General features: G+C 32.4%; 1 long non-coding RNA gene across 1 annotated transcript; it reads right to left on the reverse strand.

Annotated features, from left to right (window-relative positions):
* Positions 1–1,632: 1,632 nt before the first annotated feature.
* On the reverse strand, positions 1,633–3,092 carry LOC140693227 (uncharacterized). Its single transcript, XR_012068952.1, has 3 exons — positions 2,832–3,092; positions 2,301–2,390; positions 1,633–1,959 (listed from the first exon to the last, which is right to left on the reverse strand). It is a non-coding gene; the product is annotated as an uncharacterized lncRNA (long non-coding RNA).
* Between the last annotated feature and the right edge of the window lie 21,222 nt (positions 3,093–24,314).

Here is a 24,314-nt window from a genome sequence, read left to right on the forward strand (position 1 = left end):
CAATGTTGCCATTTCAGTTTTATCCGCTGACACTGGCTGCATGATTGTGAGCAGAAGCCTTAGGCTCCCTGACCAAGCCTACACTTATCCCAGAAATTCGGCTCATTTCACATTCTGAAAATGTTTCACCTCTTATTTTATATTAATGGGAAATAGTCAAAGTATTCCATGAATATTTTATATTTCCTAGTATCTGCAGAAATTTGATATTATTGCAGTTGGACAAATATTTAATTCTACCACTCTCACCTCTTTTTAGTCCACACAGTTTAGATTGCAATTTAGTTACTGAATTCACCCACCCCAACCAAGGGTCTAGTACCTCATAAATACTTCCTGTGTGAAGGTTAGAATGGCACAACTTATGTGGGGTGTATAAACGTACATTAAATGTTTGCATTGGCACTGTCTCTTCTGGATAAACTCTGATTCTAGGAAGTCAATTAATTAGAAATCAGTATACTTATTGGTATGCGGAAAAGAATCAGCTCTTTTGGGATGGGTGGGTGATGAAGAGACAGGAAAATATCCATCAAATGAGAATGAAATGCCTTAGGCCTCTGGAGGTATGAATTAAGAAGAAAATAATACTTTGTCTACTGTACATACCTCCAATTACAGTTTTGAGTGACTAGTCCTTGGGCTACGAAAAGAGCTAGTATGTGGTGAAGAGTAAAGAACATAACGAAACAGTTTTAAAACTATGATAGTTTTGTTGTTTCAGGATAGTAGACTTTGCTTAAAGTCAACATGTATTTTTCTTTCACTAAATACTAAAATGCATCCTGTGGCATATTCTGTGCTTACAGTGCTGGTATCCAATTTAGACAAGGAAAGGGGTATAGACAGAAAATATCTTGAGGAGGTGATTTCTCTGCTGAGACTACGAAAATCTTTATAGGTAAAATGAGGACATCCTAAGTCGAAGGAAGAGCTGGAGCCAAAGTTGTGAGGTTTTATTTAATATGGTCCATAAACATTTGCCTGGATGTATTTCCAGAAACAGTGAAACATAAAGATATGCCAAATTAGTAAGATGTCAGATCTATAATGAAATGACTAAACTATGTTGAGTTTGTGGGCTTACAGTGGAAAGGCATTTAGTGCCACCTTTAGGATGTAAGCTTGTCTTTGTCTGGATCATAAAAGTAACTTAAAATATTCACTTGAAAATATAGTGTAGATTCTTGAGGGGAGGAAAAGAAATCACAAATTCGAATGCTTTGAAAACAGCACAGAGAAGACCATAGATAAAATTGCTTTTAAATTCTATCACATGCTTAATGTGCCATCTGAGTCTATATCATGTGACTTTTATGATACCAGGCATGACATAATAGAGACCATGATCCCTGGGCCAGTTCCTGCATTTATCTCCTGTTCTAATGTATCCTAACTTAACTCTTTTCATACTTTCCAGGATGAACCAGAAACCACTTAGTAATTTACCCTATCTCCATGTTTTAGTTTTTTACAAATTCTTCAATTTTTTCTTCTTCCTTAGAAATTATTTAAATTTATACCCATATGTTGCATTAAATGATCATATCAATCAAATATCTCTTTTTTTCTTTAAATGGTAACTTAGTCTCACGTTTAACTTTTTACACTATTTAAAAAAAATAAGGATAATAAAGTTACACATCTAAGTTTATTGTTCAAATAAGAAAATTGCAGATATTTGTCGACATTTACCAACATCAAATTTAATCTTTGTAATCCTGCATAATCTGGTTGTCCTCTGGTGGATCAGTTTTAATTAGGATGACATTCATAAACTGAAGATGGCTGATGAGTTGGCCTTGAAAGGGAGGTAGCTGATGTATCAGCTATCACTGTCACTGGAAACCGTGGGTTGCTCCCTGGTTGAAGTTTAGATAAATGACATTTATTGGCAGATATGTTGTGATATCTATTTTGAAAAGTAGAAGGCTTCACCATCAGTCCAAATTAATTGCTCTGTATGGGAGACAAGATGCTCTACTGAGAAGTAGAAGTTGTAGTTGTAATGAAGTTCAAAACACAGCCATTTGCTTCAGTGTAGCTGCTTTCAGAGTGCCCGTGGACAGTGGTCAACTGATTTAAATTAGCACGTTGATCCACTGCAATTTGTTCTGGTGGTCTACATGACATTGATGATGGAGGAGAAAAATCACTTCTGATCGGGGTAATTGTATCACCAATTATGTGGCTAGTAGAGGGCTTTCTTATTAGAGGCATGTTTAAATTTGGAGAAGGTAAAAATGCACTTTCTCAACTAGTGTCAGCCATAAAATCAGAATTATGTTTACGAACATTACCTCCTCTTTTAAAGTGCTTCTTGTTGACATTTTGAGCCAATGAAGATACCAGAGAGGAATTTTTAATCCCAATTCTTCATTTTATTCTCTCTAAAAGCAGGGGAAAGCCTCATTTAATATTTGGATTATGATAGAACTGAAGCTACAACCAAAGGAGAAAGATTTTAGTAATATTTTAAACCAAAACACAAGACTATAATAAGAATCACCTATAAAACCTCAGATTTCACTTTTACTATGCAAAGATAATATCATCAAAATATGAAAATTGATAATGATATTTTGAAGTTACTTATTTGGAAAATACACATTTAAATAGTATAGTCATCAAATTTAAGAAGTTAGCATTTGCAGTAACGGTGAATGCCAATTTTGAAAAGCAGCTTTAATACCTTTATTTAGGTTTCTGCTAAGATTTATAGTTGCTAGCAAAGTTTCTCAAAATCTTGAATACTTAAGGCACTGTTCTCATTTTTAGAAAAAATAAAAGAATTTTAGCCTTTGTAGTTTTATACAATTTTCAAAACCTACCTTCATATTTATATTACCACAGAGTGATGTACAAAATAAAATTTTATACATCAGTTACCAAGACGTAACTAAAATTTCTGAATATCTTGCTTAAAACAGAGACTTCTATTTCTTCTGCCAGAAAGTCAGCTAGACAAGCAGATCTTTGAAAATTCTGCCGTACTTAACTAAACCCATAAAAGATAAGCTGTCTAATTAAACGATTCAAATATTCTGAAAGGGGCCATTCTTTCCAAAACATCCTTCTTAAAGACATCTTCGTCAATCACTATGGAAGTTCCATTATCATCCCAACAGATGGATTTAAATTGGTCACTCCAAGCCATTTTCCAGAGTTTACTTGGAAGTGTCAGAAAACGAAAATCATTATCTTCATCTGGTTCCGAGACACAATGTGTGTAACATTGTCTTTTTATCAAGGATTCTTCTGACAAAGTCTGAAAAGCATTTTCTTCAATCATACACCTCAAGTCCAAGTCCTCAGAGAATGTTTGATCACACAATAGAGATCTACCGGAGTTTCCTGAACCAGTTTGTCCATTTTTACTAGACACATCTTGAATTTCTGAAAAAATATGTTCCATCTCAAATAACTTTTACTATAGCTACTTTTCTAATCTGAATGATTTTGAGCACTGCAGCTTCAAATGCTGCTTTAGCAGGCCTGCACATTTAAACTGCTAGGCCATCAAAATGGTTCTCAACTTGAGTGGTTGTGACATCACAAAATGACAGGTCTCCTAGCAACCAAAGTGTAACATTCAGCGAGTGTTTCCTTCTCATTCATCCAGTTAAAATGAAACATACAGGATGTTTATTTTTATAATGTGATGTGCAAATATTTTCCCCACAAAAATCTTTTGAAATAATTTAATTTTGGGTTCTTTGAAATAAAACCAATCTCCTTCCTTTTGTACACAAATTTATACCAGATTGGTGAACAGAGTATAAATATGCACAAAATAAATAAAATAATATTAAAGTTTTGGTATTTAAAGTGAAATTTGAGTAAAACCTTTACCGAAAAGGTATAACAATTTCATTATCATTTGTAATTAAAGTGAAACAAAATTTGATTTGGAAACGGAAGTATTTATTTCTCGGTGTACTTTAAAATAAGTATCTCTATATTCAAAATATCAGCAGAATAAATATCAGTTTATTTGCTATGTTTGTAAATAAATGGTAAATATTTATGAATTAAAATTAGATTAAAATAATCAATCAAATTTAAGAAATCCCAAAGGGGGGAATTTTTGTTTCAATTTGTAATTCAGTGCTATAATTAAAACAAATGTAATTTAATTTTCTACTTTAAAATTACACAAGAGAAAATCTTATTGTACATTTACAAATGTTTATTTTTGACATTCTTTCATTCAGAGGGTTTTCAGTCCCTAGAAGGAATAAATTTTCTTGTCATCTTTATAATCCATACTCTTGTGGCTTCTGTTAAGTGTTCCAAAATGATGTTAATAAATAGAGTTATGCAAAATATCCTGGGTTCTATAAGCAGTAACTTCATTAAGTGGCAATCAAAAAACAAAGAAATAACATTATATGTGGGTTGGGATGGATAAGACCAGGTAATGCATTTTAGGAAGCAATGTGTTCCCAAGTCCTGGAACAGTTGGCATTGTTATTATAATACGGTGTTTTAAGGGAACTGCTTTGTGCACTAATTGTAAATAATAGCTATGTTCTGTATCAGTAAACTGTAGTAAATCCAGTTCTACCAAAATTTATATTCATTATTTAGAAATAAATTTCATTAAACATAAGTCAAATTCAAATTGAGTGAAAAATTTTTAATAAATATATGTACACTCAAGCTACAATGTAAATTTCTCATTCTGTATGTGTATATTCCATTCTAAATAAATATTAGCAACCTGAATACATTGCATATTTTAAGTATTATAAACTATAGTTAAGTTGGATTTAGTCCTGATCCACAAAATTTATTTAACATATGCAAATCAATAAATGTGATACCATCCCTTAGAAAACAGAGAATTCAAAAGAAAGAATCTCAAAAAATGTAGGAAAATTATTGACAGAACTGATCTTAACTTTTGTACACAAAAAAATTCTTAACAAATTCTCTCTGGATAGAATATAACTAAAGATAAAAAATGCCATTTATGAAAAGCCCATGACTAATATCAAGTTCAATGTTAACATACAGGAAGGTGTTCCTCTGGTCCAGTAATAAGAAAAAATAGCTTATTATCACAAGTCCTAAATTACACTACTAGAAGTCTTAGCCAGAAAATCTAGTGAAGAAAAAATATAAAAGGCATCCAACTTGTAAACAAGCAGTAAAATTTTTACAGATGACATAATTATACATAGATGGAAAACCCCATAGACTTCTCCAGTGAGTGTTTGTAACAGTCAACAAACTTAGTAAACTTGCAGAATACAAAATCAATATACAAATATCAATTGCATTTTTATATACTAACAACAAATTAGGAAAACAATTATGTGTACACTTATTCTAAAAAGAATAAAATGGGAATAAAATTGATAAGTGAAATAAAAGATCTAAACATAAATCTATAAATTAAAAGTGCAAGAAATATAAGTAAACAAAGTAAATGAAAGATATTCTGTGCTCATGGATTGTATACAACGTGAGGAAATACTCTAATCTATTTTTCACATGTTCAATCTCCCCAGCACTACTTACTGAGGAGAATGTCTTTTCTTCATTTTATACTCTTGGTTCCTATTTCATGGGTTAATTGATCATAGGTGTGAGAGATTATATCTGGTTGCTCTATTCTCTCCTATTGATTGCTCTCTGTTTTTGATTCAGTATCATGTGGTTTAAATTATAAAAGCTTTATAGGACTCTTTAACATCAGAGTATTTTACACTATTAGATTTAATACTATTTTTCAAGATTATTTTGGCAACTCATGATCTTTGTGGCAACATATAAATTTTGAAAATATTTGTTCTATTTAATGGAAAAATCTCATGGGTATTTTGACATGAATCACAGTAAATGTTGATTGCTTTGGGTAGAATTTTTTTCAACCACATACTTTCACATCATTAACATAAGAGATCTTTTCCTTTCTTTGGATAAGATTTAATTTCATTCATCAATGTTTTCTATTTTTTAATGTAGAGGTTTTCATCTTATTTTTTAGCTTCATTTCTAGGTATTCTTTACATATATACATATATATATAATTATATACATTATATTTGTAAACACGTTTCCTACACAAATATAAGGCAGAAGGCAGTGTCAAGACATATTCAAAGTCCTGAATTAAAGAAAGCTGTAATCTAAGATAATTTATCAAGCAAGGCTATCCTTTAGAATAGAAGGTGAGATAAATACCTTCCATAAAAGCAAATACTCAAAGAATTTAGCAACAGAAAAAGAAATAATGAAAGATCTACTCTAAAGAAAAGAAGCAGGAGGCTATAGAAAGGAGAAAGGCATAATTAGAATGGCAATAGCTGCAATGACATACAATAGAATACATGATGCTGTAAAACAGGACGTCAACATTTTTAATTCTCACAGAGTGAAACAGGACAATACAGAGTATTTTCTTCTTGTTTCTATTCTCTGTAGGAGGGGTTAGAGTTTGTATTCTTATCAGTCAAATAAACATATATAGTAATGGGTCAATATACATACAAAACAGGGTAACCATATATCAAAAGCTTACAATGAAGTAACAAATCCAAAAAGAAACCAAGATTAAAAATGAAAACTTAGCAAGCCACAAAAAGAAAAAGAAATGAACAAAAAGGATATACAAAATCAACTGGGAAATGAAGCTCAAAATGGAAATAAACAGCAGTCTATCAATAATTATCACAATTGTTAATAGAGTAACTGCTTCGATCTAAAGATATATATTGTCAGATGGGATAATATAAAAAGACCCTACATTATGAAGCATACAAGAGAACCAATTTAGTAAGAGGAACACACATCAATTGAAAGCCAGAAGATGGAAAAATATATTCCATGCAAATGGACATGACAAGAAAGCAGGACTAGCAGTATTGACTTCAAACAAAATAGACTTTACATGAAAGGCCATAGAGAAAGATAAACAAGGACATGTTATAATGATGAAAGGAGCAATAAAAAATGAGGGGAATTATACTCATTAAGATATATGCACTCAATATAGGAGTACCTAAATACGTAAAGCAAACACTAATAGATAAAAAGGGAGAAGTCGGAGGGAACGCAATCATAGTAGGAGACTATAACTCCCCATTACCATCACTAGACAGGTATTTGAGTCAGAAAATTAAGTAGGAAACAAAGATATTAAAAGATAGAATGAAATAATTGGAGTTCGTTGATATTTTCAAAACAGTACTTCTCCCCAAAACAGAATATACATTCTTTTCTAGTGCATATGGAACATCTTCTAGGAAAGATTATCTACTCAGTCACAGAAGAAGCCTCGACAAATTTAAGAACATAAAAATTATTTCAAGCTAGTTTTCTGAGAATAATACAATGAAAGTAGAAATCAATCACAGAAAAACAGGGAGAAAAAATGACAGCATTTAGATTAAACAACATGGTATTAAAACAAGTTGAAGAAGTAAAATAAGAACTTAAAAAATATCGAGAAATATGACAAAACCGTATGCAAAGTTTATGGAATGCAAATAAAGCAGGCTTAAGGGGGAAGTTCAGACTGACAAGGCCCTCCTCAAAGTAGAAGAGCAATCTCAAATAAATAATCTAATGTTCTATGTACACTAATCATGAAAAGAAGAGCAAACAAAACAAAAAGTAAGCAGAAAGATAGAAATAAGATCAAGGAAGAAAGAATTGAAATAGAGTCTAAAAAATAGAAAAAAATCAAACTCTTTTTTGAAATACTAAACAAAATTGACAAAACTCAGGGCAGGCTCACCAACAAGAGAGTGAACACAAATAACATAAGAATTGAAATTGGGGAAACTACAAAGAGTACATCAAATTTGCAAAATATCATAAGGGAATACCATGAGCAACTCTATGGAAACAAACTGGAAAACCTAGAAGAAATGGAGAAGTTTCTGGATACATTCAGCCCAACAATATTGCATCAAGAAGAAATTGACCACTTGAACAGACAGATCACCAGAAACGGAATAGAATTGCCAATTAAATAAAAAATTTCTGCAAACACAAATTCAGACCCAAATAGCATAACTGTGGAATTTGACCAAACATACAAAGAAAAATCCATACCAGTCCTCCTCAAATTCTTCCAAAAGATTGATATGGAGAGAGTACTCCCAAGCTTACACCATAAGGCCAAAATAACCTGATAACAAAACCACACAAAGACACTACCTAAAAAGACAGCTATACGCCAATATCATTGATAAACATAGATGTAAAAGTCCTTAAGAAATTATTAAAAAACAGAATCCAACAGCATGTAAAAAAAGATCATACACCATGGTCAAGTTAGGTTCATCCCAGAAACACAAGGATGGTGTAACATATGCAAATCAATCAATCAATTGTGATACACCATATCACCAAAGAGAGGACAAAAAAACCACATGATAATCTCAGTTGATGCAGAAAAATCATTTGATCACATTTAAAACGTATCTGCAAATAAAGTTCTTATCACAGAGGATACAGAGAGACCATATCTCAACATAATAATAATAGCTATTTATGACAAATATATAGCCAGCAACATACTCAATGATGAAAAACTGAAACCCTTCTCACAAAAACCTGAGACAAGACAAGGTTGCCCATTCTCACAATTTAAATTCAATATAGTCTTGGAACTCCAAGCCACAACGTTCAGGCAAGAAAATTTGATTTCCTATCAAATTATGCAAAATATTTCTTTTCAGGACTGAAACAAATGATCCGAAGATTTACATAGAGCCATAAAAAATACATAGTTTCCAAAGAAATATTGAAGTAAAAGAAAGAGGCTAGAGAAATAACCCACCAGGTCTCCATACACTATTGTAGAGCTACAATAATGAAAATGACATGATATTGGTATAGAAACAGGCATATGGACCAATGGAACAGAATAGAGAGCCTAGGAATAAATCAACAGCCCTATGTTCAATTAACCTTTGACAGAGTAGCCAAGAATATGACAGAGAAAAGACCATCTCTTCTCCAACTGGTGTTGGGAAAACTGGATAGCAGCATCAGAGCAATGGAGTTAGAACACTCCTTCACTCCATACACAAGAATAAACACAAAATGGCTTGAAGACGTAAATATAAGGAAGACACAGTAAATCACCTAGAAGAAAACATAGGCAAAACACTCTGAGATAAATCTCAGCAATGATCTCCTAGAATAGACTACCCAGGGAAGGGATGTAAGAGCAAAATTAATAAATGGGACCTAATAAAACTTATAAGAATTTGCACAGCAAAGGGAACCATAAACAAAACAAAATGACAATTTACAGGTTTAAAGAAAATATTAAGAAGTGATGCAACTGACAAAGGCTTAATTTCCAAAATATAAAGACTTCATACAACTTAATAATAATTAAAAAAAACAAGAAACCCAATCTGAAAATGTGCAGAAGCCATAAACAAGCAATTCTCCAATAGAGACATTCAAATGCCACATAGATATATGAAAAAAGAATTGCTCACTATCATTGTCAGAGTAGGGCAATCCAAAAGTATAATGAAGTATCACTTCACAGTAGTCACAATGGTCATCATTCAAAAGTCCACAAACAATAAATGCTGGGGAAGCTTTGGAGAAAGGGAACCTTCCTACACTGTTGGTAGGAATGTAGTTTGGTTCAGTCATTTTGGAAACCAGTATGGGGATTCCTCTAATGCATAAAAATAAACTTAACATACGAACCAGCAAACCCACCTCTGGGTATATATCAAAGGGAACCCTATTTCAAAAAGACACATGCACCCCAATGTCCTCAGCAGTTCTGTATACAATAGCCACAACATGGAAGCAACCTAATTGTCCAACAACAGATGACAGTATACAGAAATTATGCCATATTTACACAATGGAAAAATATTCTGCAATAAAAAATGATAAAACAATGACATTTGAAGCCAAAAGGATGTCCCCAAAAATTGTCATTCTAATTGAAGTTAGACAGAAAGAGAAAGAAAAATAACACATGACATGAAATATGTGGAATGTTAAAAAAAAATTTGGATGAGAACACAATGATTTCATCTAAAAATTTAAGCAAACTCGCAGACCTACTAAACAATTTTATGATCACGGCAGAAAGGGGTTGTGAGGGGATATACTTGGGATATTTAGATTTATAATTGTTATGCTCTATATATAAAAATACATTTTTTAAAAATTTCTTTTGTATGACACAGGGCAGTAATTTAAATACCATGAAGTAACATTTAATAGGTACACAAATGTTAGCATGTACGGGAACACTGTGCTATACACCACAGAATGACACACTGAAAATGGCAGTAGTTCAATGAGAAATAAATTAATAAATATGTAAATAAATAAATAAATATATATATAAATAAATAAACATATAAATAAATAGTATCTAAATAAAAATATTCACTAATAAATGAAATACAAAGATTCACAGTACTTATTTTTCACCTCAAAATGTAGGAGAAAACAGAAAAAATTAAGAGGAAAATTGAATGAATGAGAGGAAGGCAAATAACAAGAGAAACATTTGTAAATATAAAAAAAAAAACCTAAGTCTGTTTCTTTTAAACATAAAGTGGCAAACATTTACGTTGGCTAAGAAAATAAAATTAGAAATAAAAGAGAATATATTACCACTGATGCTGTAGAGATGCAAAGCATCATAAGTAGTTACCACTAGACAATGATTTGAATGACTTAGAACAAAAGACACATTCCCAGTAACATATGTCTTCCAATACTGAATCAAGAAGATATAAGAAATTTAAATAGAGCAAAAGTGTGAATGAGTAAATCAATAATTCAAACTTCCCAAACCAGAGAAAATTTCAAGACGACTTTACTGGTGTATTCTGTCATACGTTTGAAGACAATTTTTCACCAATACTTCCGCAAATCTTCCAAGAATTTGAAGGGGGTGAAAGATTCCAAATAAGTTTTTTGATGCCAGCTTTATTTGCATAAAAATGAGAGAAAGGACATTATATGCAAAATATAGAATATTATCCCTGATGAACATATGTGCCAAAATTCTCAACATAACACAAGCAAAATGAATTCAACAACACATTTAATATATCATACACATACATGAGTAAAGGGATTTATCCCTGGGTTAAAGGATACTTCAAAATATTCAAATCAATAAAGGTGACATGCCACACTAATAGAATGAGAAATAAAACTCACATAATCATCTCAAATGGTGCAGAAAGAGCATTGTATATAATGCAACATCCTTTTAAGATACTCCCAACAAATTAAATTAACCCTGTCATTGGCAGGATATCATATACACACAAGCACTGTTTGGAAAGAAGCGAAGCAATTCTCTGTTTATTGATTCTTTGAAGTAGGGTTTATATAGGACTTACACATTGCCTCACATATCATCTAAGTTATAACAATGTTAATAATCTTGTTATTTATGTCCCCATGCTCCTGCAGTAAGCACAGGTTTTTAAATGACCAAGGATTGTTTTAAAGTTCATCACGGAACTCCATTAAGTAGGCCATCACTTATCCAGCCGGCTGTGCCTGTCTTAGGTTGTCCTCCTTTGAGGATCTTACACATCATAGGCTATCCAGCCAACCATGCTGGATACATTCAGAAGGCCATTTCTTATCCAGCCTTGATATGAGACAATCCTCACAGCTTGTTTATCAGTTCAGCCCATGGGCTTATTCTCTAGAGCCTTCAGACAGGGGCCTACAGACCCAACATCCCTTGACACAAAAATGGATGAGGAAAATTTGATGTATGTATGCAATGGAATCAATAATTTGCATTCCTATCAAGAGTGTCCATGATGTTCCATGTTCTCCAAAATCTCACCAATATCTATTTGTTTTCTTTTTGACGAGAGCCTTCTGACAATTGTGAGGTCTTGTCTCATTCTTGGTTTATGACTTTCCTAATAATTTAAAATTCTGAACATATTTTCATGTGTCATTTAGCCAACTGTATGTTTTCTATAGAAAATTGATTCATATAAATCTATTCAGTTCCTATGGACATTTTTTTAATTGGATTGTTTGGTCTTTTTGTTGTTGTTGTGGGGTTAGAGTTTGCCATATATATTGGATATTAACACTAGATTGGAAAATATAATTTCAAATATATTCTCCCATTGTGTTTCTTGACTTTTCATTTTATTGATCATTTCTTCTGCAGCGTATATCTGTTTACAGTGATGCAATAATATCTTGTTAGTTTTGCTTCTGCTTCCCTTGCCAGAGGAGACATATGTAGAATCATATTAAATCCAAAGTCAGAGTGTAATTCTTATGTTTTTCTCTAGGATTCTTTGTTTTCAGGATTTATGTTTTATATGCCCAGAAGTTGGATTGCTGTGTCATATGATAGGTCTATTTTTATTTTTTAAATGAACTTCCATACAGTTTCCAAAGTGGTTTCACCAATTTTCATTCCCACCAACAGCGTTGGAGAGTCCCATTTTCTCCACAACCACCTCATTCTTTATTACTTGTAGACATTTGTATGACAGCCCTTCTCAATATTGTGATGTAAAACATTATTTTATTTTTGCCTTTTATTTTTGTATAATGATTAGCAATGTGAGCATGTTTTCCTTTTCCTCTTTGTCATCTCTGTGTCTTCTTTAGAGAATTGTCTTCTGCTCATTTTCTGTCTGAGTTGTTTGTAGATTTTTTAATGGAGTTGTAAGAAAAATGTGTGTATTTAAGAAATTAGCCTCTTGTTAATTGCATAGTTTCCTAATGTTTTCTCCCATTTGGAATTTCATCTTTTCATTTTGTATATTTTGCTGTTTAGAAGCTTTTAGATTTAATTAGGACCTTTTGTTTATATTGTTTCTATTGTTTTCACATATTTCACAGAGTGACATAAGAAATTTTTGCTACAAATTATGTCTTGTTTTGCTTATGTTAGTTTCCAGAAGTTTTTTGTGTTATGTATTAGATTCAGATATTTAAATCATTTTGAGTTCATTTTTGTACAGTGTGAGGGAGTGTTCTAATTACTTTGATTTACATGTAGCTGTCTTGCTTTCTCAACATCACTTGCTGAAGGCTGTCTTTAAGGCATTGTATATTTTTGTTTCCTTTGTCATAGTTTAGTTGACCATAGGTGTGACGTTTTATTTCTGCCTCTGTGTTCCATTCCAGTGATAAAGATCTTCGGTTGTTTTCCAGCATTGTGCTGTCGGATTACTGTATTTTTGTAATATAGTCTGAGATCTGGGAGGGTAATGGGTTATACCTTCAACTATGTTCTTTTTCCTCATTGGTTCTTTTGCAGTTCTGGCTCTTTTGCAGTTCCATACAAATCATAGGACTCTTTTTAGTTCTGCAGAAAATATCAAGTATTTCTATCTGAATCAATTTATATCTGTAGGCATATTTTCTAGTATGTGTATTTTAACAATATTAATTCCTCTAAACTAAGACCCTGAGATTTCTTTCAATTTCTTTGCATCATCTTCAAATTTATTTATCAGTGTCCTATTCATTTTATTATGTTGGATTTTTCATAGGTTTTTCATTTTTTCATCTGATTTCATATGGATCTTTTAAAATTATGGAATATATCATTGTTTGTGTAAAAATGTGACAGTTTTTGTATATTAATTATGAATCATGCTACTTTGCTAAATGTCTTTATTAGTTTTAGTTGTTTTGGTTTGGAGAATCTTTAGGTTTCACTATATAGATTATCATGTCATCTAAAATAATAACAGTTTTACTTCATTCAATTCAACTTGAATAACATTTTTTCTTGTACAATTGCTGTTGCTAGAACTTCCCATACTGTGTTTAATAGAAATGGTGAGAGTGGGCATCCTTATCTTATTCCTTAATTTGGCTTTCAGCTTTTCACTTTTGCATATTATGTTGTTGGTGGGTCTGTAATTAATGACTTTAGATATGTTGAGATATATTTCCTGAATCCTACTTTGCTAAAAGTTTTCTGTCGTTGTTGCTGTTGTTGTTGTTTTTGTTGTTGCTGTTGTTGCTGTCTTAATAAATAAATGTTGAATTTTATGGAATGCTTTTTATGGATTTATTGGGATGACCATGTCGTATTCTCTTTTACTTTTGTCAATGTGGTGTATCAAACTGATTGATTTGTGTATGTTGAACCTCTCTAGTGACACTGCAATGAGTCCAAGTTGATCATGGTGTATGATTCATTTTAGTTATTGCTGGATTTTGTTTGCTAATAATATTTTGTAGAATTTTTGCCTGCAAATCTATCAAATATAATGGCTTGAAGTTCCCTTTGTCCATACTATTTTTTGGTTTTGCTATCAGGGTGATGAAAACTTCATAGAATTAATTTGGGAGTTTCCCACATCTTCACTATGTTTGAAGTGTTTGAAGAGTATAAGTTCTGCTATGTATTGTTGTACAGTTCCCCACGGGAGCTGTTTAAATCTGCACTTGTATTCAACAATTTTTTTAAATGCAGATTATATCTTTTTTCAGGTAAAAAATTTGTTCAAATTATTTCTTTCTCCTTATTTCTGTCACTTTCTAGACATTTGTCTATTATTTCTAATTTGTCCAGTTTATTGGCATGTAAGTGTTGACAAAATGATCCCTTTTTTGTACATCTGAGGTAAAATTAGTAATTTCTCTTCTTTTATTTCTTAATTTATTTCTTTGGAGCATCTACCTTTTCTTCATGATGCACCTGGCTAGATGTTTTTTGAATTGCTTATCTCAAAAAGAAAACATAAAACAAAGTCTTTGGTTTTATTACTCTTTAGCAAAGTTTTTTTTCTTTATAGTTTATATTTACACCTGTAATATTTAGGATAATGTTTTTTCCTTTTTTAACATTTTTTTTATTTATTTTTAATGATTTTACAAAGTTGTCTCCAATTCAAGCTTAGAGAAAAATTTTTCAGTTACAATGAACATATATATATTTGTTGTCCCATTTTATCGTCTTTGAGCAGCCTTAAGATCTTTTATACATTTCCCTATGTAATACAGTAGAATCCTGTTTATCTATTCTACAATTTTGGCCTCCCAGTCTATCTCTTCACACCCCCCGCCCCATGGCCTCCAAAACTTTGTATTCTATGTCTGCCAGTCTATTTCTGTTTTGTATTTGTGCTCTTTTTGTTTTGTTTTTCTTTGTTTTTAGATTCCACTAATGAGCCATCTCATACGGTATTTTTCTTTCTCTTCCTGGCTTACTTTACTTAGACTGATTTTCTCCAGGAATATCCGTGTTGCTGAAAATGGCATTATGTTGTCATTTTATATGGCTGACTAGTATTCCATTGTATAAATATACCACCTCTTCTTTATCCAGTCAACTGTCGATGGACTTTTAGGCTTTTTCCATGTCTTGGCTATTGTAAATATTCCTGGCTAAGAAAAATGGGGTGCAGGTGTCATTCTGAAGTAGGGTTTCTTCTGGATTTATGCCCAGGAGTGGGATTCCTGGGTCAAATGGTAAGTCTATTCCTAGGCTTTTGAGGAATCTCCATCCTGTTTTCCACAGTGGCTGCACCAATCTGCATTGCCACCAGCAGTGAAGGATGGTTCCCTTTTCTCCACAGCCTGTCCAGTATTTGTCATTTGTGGATTTTGGAATTATGGCCATTCAGACTGGTGTGAGGTGATACCTCACTGTAGTTTTGCTTTCCATTTCTCTGATAATCAGTGATATTGAGCATTTTCTGATGTGCCTTTTGATCATTTGTATGTCTTCTTTGGAGAGTCGCTTGTTTAGGTTTTCTGCCCATTTTTGGATTGGGTCATTTATTTTTTCTTATTAAGTTGGATGAACTGCTTATATACTCTGAAGATCAAGGCTTTGTCGGTATCATATGCAAATTATTTTCCCATTCTGTTAGTTGTCTTTTTGTTTTATTTCCGGTTTCTTTACTGTGCAGAAGCTTGTAAGTTTCATTAGGTCTCATTTGTTTTTTCTTGCTTTTATTTCTTCTACGAGAAAATTTTCGAGACTTATGTCAGATCATATTTTGCCTAAGTTTTTCTCAAGGAGGTTTATTGTATTTTGACTTATGTTTAAGTCTTTGATCCATTCTGATTATATTTCTGTGTGTAGTGTTCTAGCTTCATTGTGAGTGTTCTAGCTCCATTGATTTACATGCTGCTGTCCAGTTTTCCCGACACCATATGCTGAATTGTCTGTCTCAATTCCATTGTATTTTCTTGCCTCCTTTTTCAAAGATTAATTGACCAAAAGGCTGTGGGTTCATTTCTGGGCTCTCTATTATGTTCCATTGGCCTATATGTATGTTTTCCTACCGACACAGTGCTGTAATGTTGACTATAGCTCTATAGTATTACTGAATCATATGCATAAAGAAATGCCACTAATTTTTGAAACTTAATCTTGTAACCTGCTACCTTGCTGAATTCTTTGATCAAATTTAGTAGTTTTTGTCTGGATCTTGTAGGGTATTCTATATATAGTAACATATTTTCTGCATATAGTGAGACTTTTACCTCTTCCTTTCCAATTTGCATTCCTTTTACTTCTCTCTCTTGTTTGATTTCTATGGCTAGGACTTCTAAGACTATCTTGAGTTGGAGTGTTGATAGTGTGCATCCTTGTCTTCTCCCAGATTTTAGTGGGAATGTTTTAACTTTCTCACCATTGAGTGCTATGCTAGCTGTAGGTGTAGGTGTGTTATCTATAGCTTTCATGATGCTGGTATATGTTCCCTCTATACCCACCCTTTTGAGACTTTTTATCAAACATGGGTGTTGAATTTTATCAAATGCTTTTCCTGCGTCTATTTTGATGATCATGTGGTTTTGGTCTTTTTCTTGTTGATGTGCTCTATTACATTGAATGACTTGCATATATTGAAAAACCCCTGGGTCCCTGGCATGATCCCCACTTCGCCATGATGTATTAACTTTTTATCTGCTCTTGGATTCTATTTGCTACTATTTTGGTGAGGATTTTTGTGTCTGTGTTCATCAGTGATATTGCCCTATATTTCTCTTGTTTGGTAGTGTCTTATCCTGGTTGTGGTATCAGGCTGATTGTGGCTTCTAGAATGACTTTGGGAGTTTTCCTTCCTTTCAATCTTCTGGAAGAGTTTCAGAAACACTGGTGTGAGTTCTTCTTTGTATGATCGTTAGAATTCCTCATTGAATCTGTCCGGTCCTGGACTGATATTTGTAGGGAGGTTTTATATTGCTATTTTGATTTCATTTCTACTGCTATGCTTGCTCAATGGGTCAGTTTGTTCTTGATTCATTCTTGGTGGACAGCATTTTTCCAGAAAATTGTCTGTCCCCTCTAGGTTATCCAGTTTGGTTCCATAAACTTTTCATAATTTTCTCATGTGATATTCTGTATTTCAATTTTATTTGTTGTAATTACTCCATTTTCCTATCTTATTTTGCTAATTTGTGTTCTCTCTCTTTTCTTCTTTTTGAGTTTGGCCAGAGGTGTTTTGGAATTACTTACTTTTTTAAAACAACAGCTATTTGATTGGTGATTTTTTTGCTATGGTTTTTTCAATCTCTATTATAATTATTTCCTCCACAATATTTATGATTTCCATCCTTCTGCTGCCTTTTGGGCTTTTTTGTTCTTCTTTATCTTGTTCATTCTGGTGGGTTAAATTGTTTATTTGTGATTGTTCTTCTTTTTTGAGGAAGGCCTGTATCACTTTAAACTTCCTTCTCAGCACTGCTTTTGATGTGTCCCTTAAATTTTGTGTGGTTTTGCTTTCATTTTCTTTTGTCTCAACGTACTTTTTCATGACAGCTTCGATTTCTTCATTGACCGATTGGTTTTTTAATAACATATTGTTTAATCTCCATGTTTTCCTATTGTCCTCCTTTGTTTTTCTGTTGTTGATTTCTAGCTTCATGGTGCTGTGGTCAGTAAAGATGCTTGAGGTAATTTCTATCTTCTTAAAATTGCTGAGGTTTCTTTTGTGCCCAACTATATCATGAAACCTGGGGAATGTCCCATGTGCACTTGGAAAGAATGTATATACTATTTTTGGGGGGTACAATGTTCTGAAAATATCCACCTTGTGTAATATTTCTATTGTATTACTTAAATTTGCTGTTGCCTAATTTCTTTTCTGTCTCGATGATCAGTCCAGTTATGTTAATGCAGTGTTGAAATCTCCAACTATGATTAGATTCCCATCACTATCCCCCTTTATATCTGTTAGTAATTATTTTATGTACTTAGGTGCTCCTCTATTTGGTGCCTATATATTAACGAGTGATTTATCCTCATTTTGGATCACTCCTTCAATCATTATAAAATGTCCTTCTTTATCTTTCTTTATGGCCTTTGTTTTAAAAACTCTTTTGTCTGAAATCAGTACTGCAACACCTGCTTTTTTGGCTTTTCCATTTTTATGGAATACCTTTTTCTATCCTTTCACTCTCAATCTATATGTGTCCTTCTCCCTGAAGTGGGTCCCTTGTATGCAGCATACTAAAGGTTCTTGTTTTATTATCCAGCCTGCCACTCTATGACTTTTGACTGTAGCATTTAGTCCATTAACATTTACAATAATCTATGATATGTTTGTGTTTATTGCCATTTGACCTTATCTTCACTGTTGATTTGGTTTTTCCTCTTTGTTCATTTCATCTTCCTTTTATCGTTTGGTCATTTTCCTTGAAATTATCATGAAATTTATTTAGTTTTAGTGACACCCTGATAAGTTAATGTCTTCTTGTTACCCTTTTATATAAGTATTTTATATCATTATTATAACTGCTTTTATTAAACTGATAGTAACAAGATCTCAAACCCATCCTACTGAGAACAAAAATTCTAAAAAGAAATACAAAAAAAACCCTCCCTTTTCCTGCCTCCCTCTCCTCTCTCAATGATTTGTATGTCTTGTTTTAAAATTTGGTGTTTATTTTATTTATAATTCATGAGTTGTCACCTTTCCAGCTGTGAGATTCATATTTCTGTAGCATCTTGCTGCTTTTCTTTTTACAGTAGAGCTTTCAGTAATTCGTTTAGCATGGGTCTAGTGTTGCTAAACTCTTGTAACTTTTTCTTGTCTTTGAAATCCTTTATGTCTCCTTCTTCCATAAAATATAGCCTTTCTGGTTAAATAATCCTAGGGTATATCATTATTTTCATTCAAGTCTCTGAATATATCTTGCCACTACTTTATGTCCTGTAGTATTTGTGTAGTGAAATCAGCTGGGAGCCTTATGGGGATTCCCTTGTAACTCACTCTTGCTATTCTTTTGCTGCCTTTAGGATCATTTCTTTATCCCTGACCATGGCCATATTAATTTTATGACTTGCTGTGGGTGTATTTGGGTTCTTCCTGTTTGGGGCACTCTGAGTTTCCTGTACTTGGATATCTGATTCCTTCTTTAAGTTTGGGAAGTTCTCAGTCATGATTTCTTCAAACACCTTTGCAATCCCCTTTGATCTTTTCTCCCCTTCTGGAACTTCTATTATTCCAAGATTGGCATGCTTTCTATTATCCCATGTGTCCCTTATGCTTTTTTCATTTGTTTCCCATTGTTTCTCTTGTAGCTCTTCTGATTGAGTGCTTTCTATTTTACTGTCTTCTAAGTCCCTAATTCATTCCTCTACATTATCTAGTCTGCTTTGCGACGCCTTAATATCATACCTCATCTCAGTCAATTAGTTTACTTATTCTCCTCGGCTCTTCTTATAGATTACATTTCATTTTTAACATGTTTTATATCTCTAAACACTATCTTTAATTTCCTTCTGTAATTTGATCACTCCTTTTTTTAAATATTGATATAGTAGGTTATCAATACCTATTTCACTAATTGTTCTTTCAGGGGATTTCTCTTATTCTTTTAATTGGGATTGGTTTCTCTGTTTCTTCATCTTGCTTCTACCTCTCTGGCACTGTGGTTTATGGAATAACAGTTATCTACTCTGGTCCTAAAGGAGTTTCTCTACCTAATGTCAATGAATTAATACAACTTAAAAAAGAGAAAAAAGAGAGAGAGAGACAACGAATTTTAAAGAAGGGGAAATAAATATTTGAAGACATTGTATAATGCATAATAGAAGAGCAAGTTGAAGCAGATTGTGGAAAAATAATAATAATAAATATATTCTTAAATATTTCAAAGGGATTAAAATAGGTGTATATATAATTGCCTAAGAAGTAAAAATTATAGGGTAACAGAAAATGGAACACGTAAAAACAGATTAAAATAAGGCAGTGGTCTGTGTCCTCCTGTAGACTGGGTACATTAAATGTGAAGTCTTTCTGTATTCATCTTGTTTTGGATGCTCACACTACTACTAAAACTGGAACAAATACCTGATAAAATTACAGGTAAAATACTACTGATAAGTATTGATGTAAAAATCATCACTGAAATGTTAGCAAAGCAAAAAATACAATAACAGGATTATATATTATGATTAAGTCCATTTTAATCCAGGGTTGCAAAAGTGATTCATTACCTGCAAATTAATCAATATGATATACCACACTAACAAATTTAAGAATAAAATTTTATAGACACATCAATAGGGTCATAAAATGTTTTGACAATTCATTAACTTTTTAAGATTATATTTTTCCTCAAATTGGGCATGAGGAAACATATCTCAAAACAATTAAGGTCATATATGACAAGACGTCATCTAACATGACAGTCACTGATTAAAAGCTGAAAGCATCTCCTGTTAGAGCAGTAAGAAGTCAAGAATGCTCACCCTTACCACTTTTATTCAGTATAGTATTGGTAATTCTAGCCATAGCTATCCAAAATAAAAGGAAATATAATATAGCTAATTAAGAATAGGAGTAAAAGTATCTGTTTGCAGATGACATACATTAAACAGAAATCCTATAGAAGGCACCTCAGAACTACTAGGCCTTATCAATGCATTTGGTTAAATTTCAGAATGTGAAATTAACATACAAAAATTTTGCATTTCTGCACACAAGCAACTAGCTAACAGATAGAGAAAGTGAGGAAACTGTCTCAATTACAGTTGCATTACAAAAAAAAATTCTAGAAATATATTGAACCAAGGAGGTAAAAGACCTGTACACAGAAAACTATAAAATATTTATAACAGAAATTGAAGATAATGCAAAAAGATAAAAGGATATACTGTATTCATTGATGAAGAAAAAAATATTGTTTAAATGACAGTACTAACCAAGAAAATAAATTAATTAAATCCAGTGCCTATCAAAATACGAAGGGCATTTTCAGAATTTATAATAAATAATTTTAAAACTTACATTTAAACATAAAAGAATCAAAGTCACTAAAAATAAAAGAAAAGAAAGAAAACAAACAATAAAAACAAACATATTTGACAAAGAACAGAGAAGATGTATCACTTTCCCTAATTTAAAACTATAATAAAAAGCTACAGTAATAAAAAGGATATGGTAGTGGCACAGAACAAAGAAAATAATGGAACACAAAAATGCCTGAAAATGAAATCAGACAGTTATGATAATTTAGCCCATTACTAAAAATGAATATAGAGTGGGGAAAGATAAACAACAGGAATATGAAACCGGTCAACATCACTAACCATCAGAAAAAGGCAAGTCCAAGGCACAAAATGATTGTATATCAGTCCTGTCATAATGAATATTACTGAAAAAATTACACATAAATATGTTGGTGAGGAGGTAAGAAAAACAACCCTGATGCAGTGCTGGATTGAATGTAAATTTGTGCTGCCACTGTGAAAAACAGTATGCAGTTTTATTTACAAATTAAAAATGAAATATAATCCAACATTTTCATATCTGGATACTTATTCCAAGAAAATAAAAACAAAAACTAGAAAAGATAAATTCAAACCTATATTCACTGCAGCATTATTTACAATAGAGAGGATATAGAAGCAAATTAATTGTTCATCAATAGATAATGGATAAAGAAAGTGTGTGTTTATAGTATATATATCTACCAATCTATAATTTTTATTTTTATATTTTTTAGACTTATCTATATTTATATATATATATACACACACAGATAAATATACTTTGGGTTATTACCCAGCTATGAAAAGAATAAGTTCTTCATTTGCAAAAAATAGGGTAGACCAAGAGGGTAATATGCTAAGTGAAATAATTCAGAAAGAGAATGACAAATGCTGTATGATTTTACTCTTATTGGAATTTAAAAGAAATGAACATAACACAACAGAAAAGGAGATATAGATATACAAAGAAACAGGTTGTTCACAAGAAGGAGGAAAAAGGTGTGAGGAAAAAGAAATATTTGACGAAAATTAAGAGAGAAAATTTTCCAGTTGCAAATTAAATGAGTCAGGGGCAAGAAATGTGCTGTATGGGGAATAGTAAATAAATATGAAATATCTTTAAATAGCAACATATCATAACTAGATATATTCTTGTGATCAGTTTGAAATTTACTAAATATAGCAAACAGTATGTTGTGTAAGAGGAACTAAAACAGTTTATAAATTAAAGTACACTTTGAAAACTAACATTCTTTTAGAGAAAAAATTAGATTTGTAGTTAACAGAGGCAGGGGTTGGGAATGGTGTATTTGATTAATGCACTCAAAAGCCACAAACCACCAGCTGTAAAACAAATGTGTCCTAGGGATGCCCCAAATTAACATGAAAATTACAATTAATACTGCTTTATGTTATATATGAATGTTGTTAAGGGAGTAGACCCTATGTTTTCTCATCACAACAAAAAGGCAAATTGTATCTCTTTAATATTGTATCTAAATGAGATAATGAATTCTCCCTAAATTTGCTATGATATTTATTTCATGAAACTTGTAAATCAAATCATTATCCTGTGCACCTAAACTTACACAATATTCTGCACAAATTATATCTCAATAGAATCAGAAGGAAAAATGGAAAGTCAATATTGAATTATTCCCATAACATTTCTCATGATTGCTTCTGCAGCAAGTAAACTTGAGTCATGATATACTTATCCAAGGTAAAGATACTAATAAATAAGTGATTCTAATAAATAATACATAAAGATACTAATAAAATAAGTGTTTACCATGACTTAAACTTCCTTCATGTTAGCCTACTGCTCATGTAGGCATCAACATTTCACTTTGTGTATTCATCTGAGATTAGGAAATGGATACAAATTTTAAACTGGCTGCTTTTTCTCTGAGAAATAAAGTTCACTATCTCTGAACGATGGTCTCATCTCCCCGAAAGCATCTGTAAGAAATGAACATACTAGGTTGCTAAATATCTCAGTATGGTAAAATCTCACAACTCCTAAAATTCTTAACTGTTTTACAATGGGAATGCAATACTGACAAAAACATGATTTTGGATAACAATGTGGTGTTTTTTCTCATGGTTGCATTATGGGATGTGAGGATAATCGCTGAGATCCACAACAAACATTCTTACTCAAGTGCTGGGCAAAGAAGTATAAAGGTTCTGGTTTATTAGGACTGAGGACTGCTTTCAAAATGATGACTATGCTAACTCTATTCCAGGTAGTACAAGGAAAAAATGTTTTCGCAATTTCTAGGTGAACGGGAATAAGTCAGTTGTTCAGTCACTCTAAATTAGTCAACGGGTGTTCAAAGCCAAAATAAGATCTGTCAACAATGAGAATTAGAAGAAAAAAGAAATTAGACATAAGCTTAAATTAAAAATGAGACACAGTCCTGTGCTGGGCTCTGGGGACTGGAGAATGTATATGCTTCATTCCAATTCAAGGTTCAGTGGCTTGGCCCTCGCATCAGCTCGGGATTCAATGAACAGGTAACAATTAGTATACTGGGAAATATAATATACCTCTCCCTGACTGGAAGAAAATCTGGTGGCTCAATGAACCTCTTAATTCACAGATATTCTGCCAGATGCAGAAGAATAATTTAATGATGACTCAACTAAGAAAAACGTAGTTACTGCTTAACAATCCATATTCACACACACACAAAGTGGTAGACAGATTTGTAGTATTTAGTGGGAGGAGTTTTGTGTGCAGAGCTCAGAGAATAGTTTTCAAAGCACCAGCCAACTTTTGTACTTTTGCCAATAGTCTAGATTTTCCCAGGTAGAAAACTACAGATGGACAAACAAACAATATTCTTCCTTAGGGTTTCTAATTTTTAAAGTAAACTGTAGCTTTTGACTTATCACAATAGAACCTTGTTCAGATGATCACGGTAAAATCCACTGTCTGATAAGAGAGCTGGAAACTAGCTGCTGAACCAGCCCATCTGAACTCCAGACTGCTAATGTAAACAACATAGCCACCATCAGAGTTGAGCTGACAAACTTAAAACTTGATGTTTCTGTTGTAGGATAAACCACTGCTGTCCAGACACAGATCTGCTGCAAGTGGTCTCTTTTCTTC

This window comes from Vicugna pacos, unplaced genomic scaffold (genome assembly GCF_048564905.1).
Source record: "Vicugna pacos unplaced genomic scaffold, VicPac4 scaffold_19, whole genome shotgun sequence".
NCBI classification, from domain to species: domain Eukaryota; kingdom Metazoa; phylum Chordata; class Mammalia; order Artiodactyla; family Camelidae; genus Vicugna; species Vicugna pacos.